Source organism: Ornithodoros turicata, chromosome 4 (assembly GCF_037126465.1).
Source record: "Ornithodoros turicata isolate Travis chromosome 4, ASM3712646v1, whole genome shotgun sequence".
NCBI lineage: Eukaryota > Metazoa > Arthropoda > Arachnida > Ixodida > Argasidae > Ornithodoros > Ornithodoros turicata.
Genome location: NC_088204.1, coordinates 21,682,137 through 21,688,216, shown reverse-complemented (window position 1 = coordinate 21,688,216; position 6,080 = coordinate 21,682,137). Strand labels below are relative to the sequence as shown.

Below are 6,080 nucleotides of genomic sequence, written 5' to 3'. Positions count from 1 at the left end.
ATGCTGGACAAAATTATTTCAATTAAAATACGCCATGTATGGCGTTTTCTGGTCTTGATAAAGTGTGATGCGTGACCAAAGATAAGCACGAAACAAACTGTCTGAGGCTTTCCAGCAGTCTTTCCAGACTGATGTCGGAACAGTTCCCCTGAAGTCGGCCCAGAATGCATAAATACTAGCTCCCAATGTCCGACACTCCCTCCTGCTGTCCTCTCTTAATCTGCCCACGTCTGTACGCTTCTTAAAGTTGCTTTGCGTCGCTAACACGGAATAAAAAAGTACAGATAAGCGTGTGACTGCCATAAGCGAAGGTTTAGTTCGATGCTGCCACTGGCGGAGGTCTGTGATGTGCACAGCTGATTGTCTAACTTACCCTTACCAGACAGCGCCTCCGCCTTGTGGAAATCTGCACATGGTAAGAAGGCGAATAATCTGCGTCTGTAGCAGATGTAAGGCCAAGAAAGATTATAAAGTTATCCTCAACAGACAACAACATGCCGAAAGAAAATGAGCACCCCGCGTTTCCGCGACTCACGGGAGTGCTGCCGTTGCGTACACAGGCACGTAGGCTAGAGAGCCAACCGAGGCGCGGTTTACCAATGTATAGGACAACCCCTTCGTTTGATCGGGCGTCGCAGCTCCACGGTCTCGAGCGAGTTGGTGCCTTTGGAGTTGGTGAGGTAGAACCACACAGACACGGAGGCACGTGGGCAACCTCACCCCCTCAACATTCCTTGTAACAGGTTGTTGATGTGTGCTACGGTGCACGATGAGCACCCATCGGAATTACGAGACACCGTATCCGATCTAATCCTATACGTCTGCAAGCACCCTCACTATAGACCCTCACTAGGGGCGCCACTGTGCCGCCTCTTGGTGGGGATACTCGTTCTGGTAACGTTTCTGTTACTTACAGTAAAAACTGTCACATTGGAATGAAAATTCGACTTACTTGGAACAAATATGTCGTTTTCGACGTCATGCATTACCAGGATATAAACGCTGGACAGCCTCTTACACGTGAAATGCCTTGATACGCAATGCAATGTGCGGATACTGCCCGGGAACATCCCCACGACACGGTTCGTTCAGTGAACACCATGGGGTGGCTCCCAAACCTGTCGGAGCCAATAACTGTTTCGAGAAACGGTGCAAAAAGCGCGTGTTTTATCAACGCTTGCATTTTGATGGTTCTATGGTTATGACGTTATCGTTAGCAGGACGGATGCTTTTTGTTTCTGAAGGCACAGGGTCACTGTCTCTACAACCACTGTCAAAAAAAAAAAAAAAAAGAAAGCAAGGAAGTCCTCACTACAGGCTAGTGTAAATATAGTAAGTACATGTTTCTACGCGAGCTATGTGCTCTTGTTCTGCAAGGAACCGTGTCTCCATTCCAAGGCCTATTATGTTTCCCATCATTGCCTCGTCAATCATTCAGCCCAATTGTAAAGCCACCTGTGGAACCGCTTCGAAAAGAATCTCAGCGACAGTCTCTCAAGAGGCTGTCAGTTGGCGTTTAACGCACATAAGTGGCTTCTTTATTGCCCTGTATACATTCGCCGAGGATAATGACTTCTTTTGCGATTAGGAAAATTCAGCAAGAGCTACGTGCGCCCAAATTCCTCTTTCGACGAATTTCCAGAACGATGTTTCCAGAACGGTGCTGTGCACGCGGCACATGTAAGTCAGACAGTCAACAAAATGATGTCCGCAGAATATGAAGGTGAACGAACAGCTTTTGAAAGACAAGCTAAATACACACGACAATAGAAACCAGAAGAAGAGGGCGACACCTGTTACAGCTGTTGCGGCAGTATACGCCAAAAGCAGAACCTGACACTGAACTACACTTCCATTGACTGCAAAAGTTTTTTGTCAGGTAAGTGCCACGTTCTAGTTCTGTCTTGTCGCCTGTACTTGTTGACCCAAGGCAGTGGAAAACAACCCCCTTAGGTTCCCTCGAAGAAAGAAACTATATATCGCATATACACTCGAAACGGCGTGTGGGGCACAGCGTCGGCGCAACATCCCTGTGCTCCTGCTGATACGGAAATTGCGAGTCAGCGTCACCACCATTCTGCAGCAAGACTTCTTCACGCTAGGAGGGGCAGGGTTTCCGGCGCCGGTGTCGCGATCACCTTTTCATTAACATTCAGGGCGCGTGCGTTAGTATCGCTGGTGCGCCTATCCATAGATTTCTATAGAACCCCCGGAGCGTGTTCCGTAAACTTTTGTCCAGCTCTGTATATAGTAGCTTGTGCATTTCTCATCGAACTGAATTCTAAATAGTGTAATAGTGTTGACGTTCAATGCATTTCTGCAAACAACAATAGCAGCCTCGACAAAAGCAAAATGGAGCTGATAAGCTGGTGCATGACCGCGAAATAAACTCCAGACAAGGAGAGAGATTTTGATAGAAATAACGAGAATTTGTCTGTACCCTTGGCTCGGGTTTATTTCGCAGTATAGCAGCCTGCTGTGTATCCCGACATGACAGCTACGTTGATTAGTTGATTAGTATAGTTGATTACACGTTTATTAGACATGACAACTACGATGATGGTTTAGCCAGCAATGAAGGACTAGCTTCGAAGGCGTGTCACTATCATCGAAGACAGCACACGTAGGTGACACTCGGCGTCATGTTTCGTTGAGAGACTACCTGAGAGGAGCAGTGAGGCAACGGAACTCAGGGAACCGTACCTGTGAGAAGGACACACTTCAGGGCATATGTTGTTCGATAAGACTACGTATCTTGAGTTGTGGAGAGGCTGAAATGAGTTTAAAACTATAAATTCTGGTGCGAATAGTGGCAGCAGTTGAACGAGGAACACGGATGATTGGCGCAGAGGTACCCGACAAGTTGAGTCCATGTGTGCGCTCTGTATAGTTTGGGGCAGACTTGTACGTATTTTAAGTATTGTATGTAATATACTGCATTTTGAATACTTTTTCGGTATTTAGTATTTTACTAGGTACTTTTTCCAATGAGTATTTTGTTCTCTACCTAAAATACTTTTTTCGGTATTTTCTACGCAGTACTTTAATTACTCTGTCAGTTGTCTTCGCACTGCTGCCAGTTCCTTGCAGCCTTTCACCATTTCTTTTCTTTTTATTTATTTATTTATACAGGGTGTTCAAAATTAAGCTTTCACTAGCACTTTATAAATAGGCGAACAAAAGAAAACTGGTGCTATTTTTTCTGTTCCTTGAGTAAGAAACAGGTGCTACGTAATTAGCAGCACCTGTTTCTTACACAAGTAGCGTAAAGTTATCATCCGGTTTCCCGTCATCGCTGTGTTTGCGTAGCGCTCGTGAAAGCTGAATTTTGAACACCCTGTATATCATACCCTCCGGGCGGTAGCGTTGCAGAGCGGAGAGGGGATCACAAAATAACGTGATGAGTGTGGAATGCTCTACTGGTAAGTGTGAAATGTGTTGCGCTCAACAAAGCAGTGCCAGAAAGAATTGTACAACATAATAAGAACATAACATAATAATTAGAAGCATCGCACACACAACCATTATCGCGCACACACAGAGAATTGTTCAATATAACATAATAATTGGAGAAAACACACATAATTGTTCAACATGATAAGAATATCGTAACATAATAATTAGAGATAACGCTCATACACACAGGGACCTAACCTGGGTCTGTGGTGAGGTACACTGTAAATTTCAGAACACCTTTTTTGGTGTGTTTGAGGTGTAATTAGGGTGTAACATTGCATATACTCCCCTATTACACCTTCTATGGAAAAAACAGTCGCCACAAGTGGTGTTAATGGGGTGTTAGTGTTTCGAAACACCCTCTTTCCAACGTGTTATCACATTTTCGTGTAAGTATGGTGTAAATGAACAACATATATACTCAGTGGCGTAGCCGCGGGGGGGCTAGGGGGGGCTCGAGCCCCCCCTACCTGGCACGGACCGACCCACACAAATCGTGCAAATCCGAGAACATAATATATGTGTGTGGGGGGGGGGGGGGGGAGCAGTGTGACGATCCCGAAAGTTCTTGCAGTTCATGGCGTCTATCTAAGAAGCACTCTTGAGTGGTTTTCAAAGTATGAACTTTTCAAAATACTTCCAATCTCGTGACACCACCTCATTGGTCATGACAGCCTATACATGTAACCGTACTGTGAACGTCTAAATCAACTATTTTCGTTCCTTTTTTTAATCCTCAGTTTGCAGTGTGCACAAGTATGTGTGTGTTGTCGACACAGGATTAGCCGGGGGGGGCGAGTTTTCGTATCGAGCCCCCCCTACCTTGGAGGTCTGGCTACGCCACTGTATATACTAATGAGACTTTTATTTGGGGGACATCCACGGTGGGTGAAACATGTGGGTGAAACGAATTACCTTCTTGTGCTGTCAGTGCCTAATATTTACGACATGCCTTCATCATTAACTGATACCATAAAGTAAAAAATACTTGTCCTGCCCAATGTTTTTGTGGACATTATGTCAGATGTCAGCCAGCCCAATACAGTGTGGTAAGCAAGTGCAGTGCATATTCAGCAAAAAAGAATTACGATAAAGGATTGGCAGAGCAAAAAGTTGTGTATTCACAGAACAGAGGAAGAGAGCATTTGCATAACGAATACAAGGGTACATACTGCACTAACAAACAGGAACCCATGAAGAACTGTATGTTAAAGTGAACAAAATTTGTACTAATATCTGTATTTATTTATTTTATTTTTATTATATTTTACGATATCTTATTTTATTTTATTTATTTATATGTATTCATCTGTATCATCCGTATCATTTATGTATCTGTATCAGTTTGGCTTACAGTGGTTGCTGGAATTAGATTGCCGGGATTCCGAAGCCCAGCCATGGCATCTTCAGACATTCCTCAGACGCGTTCGCGGACTTCATTTCGCCGTGTCTCATATACGACACATGGTGCACTCCATTTACACCCTTTCCAGAAGGGTGTATAGATTCCACTGGGTGTAGGATTACACCAAAAAGGGAGTCAGTTTTGATACCGTTGAAATACACCAATTTGGGTGTAAGGAGTACACCTTTTCTGAGGGGTGTAACTTTCCCAAAGGGTGTTGATATACATCAAAAAGGGAGTCAGTTATGATACCGCCGAATTACACCAAAAAGGGTGTTTTGAAACTTAGTGTGCAGGCAGTTAATGCATGTTTAAAATGGATTCTCTTTACAATTGATGAACCGGAGAGGTGATTCCAGTACTTTGTCAGATTGCAGCATGGAGCCTTCCGAGCACCGCCTCTATGTCCATGGTGATATCTCAGTTTTAAGTCTCGAAACAACACCCACAGGTCTTCTTTACAACCAACAGAGCTCAAGTATCTTAAACGTATCTTAAATACCTTGTGAAGTATTTTGTACTCTATTTTAAATACTTTTGTTTTCAAGCATGTTGAGCTGTATTTTAATTAGTATTTGGTACCTTAGTATTACCTTAGTACCGGCTCTTAGTATTTGGTACCTTATTTTAAATACCTTTGTCCGGTATTTTGTACACGTCTGGTTTGGGGAGATACTAGAGTGTTCCAGGAATAGGGGATCCAAGCGCTTTAGGGCCCCCAAGACATAGCGCATCGAGAAACCGCGTTTTGGATTTAGGGTGCGCACACTATTTTTTGAAAATAGCGTGGTGCTTCCAAACTGGCTCGAGACCGGCACGAGTGCCTATGTCGCCTGCGAACGGCCGAAAATATTAGCAACAATAATAAAAACAACAAAGACGTTGTTTTTTGTTGTTGTTTTTTTTTATACGGTATGCTAATCATTTTTACGACAGAGCATGTTTGCAAAAAAGGCGATATTTTTTTATTTCTTCATTCATCTTATTTTGTAAGTGTCGGTTGGAAGCCGTATAGCGGTGCTGCAAGTGAGCAGCGCAAGCACACCGGTCTGCGTTATGAAAACCTTATTCTGTATAGGCTTACGTTAAGTCCTTACGTAGCGTTTGCATTTGGGCCCCCCCCCCCTTCTCCTATTCTCAATCTCACGTACCCTATTATAAAAATCTCTAGATCTTGTTGAGGAACCTAGGCAACAATAACATCGAACAATATTGTCGA

General features: G+C 43.8%; 1 protein-coding gene across 2 annotated transcripts in view; it reads left to right on the top strand.

The window, feature by feature from the left end:
• Positions 1-1,603: 1,603 nt before the first annotated feature.
• Positions 1,604-6,080, top strand: part of LOC135392795 (uncharacterized) — a 35,583-nt gene continuing 31,106 nt past the window's right edge. For both annotated transcript variants that reach the window (XM_064623513.1, XM_064623512.1), the window contains exon 1: positions 1,604-1,879. The gene's annotated coding sequence lies outside the window, so the exon portion shown is untranslated. The remainder of the gene's footprint in view (positions 1,880-6,080) is intronic.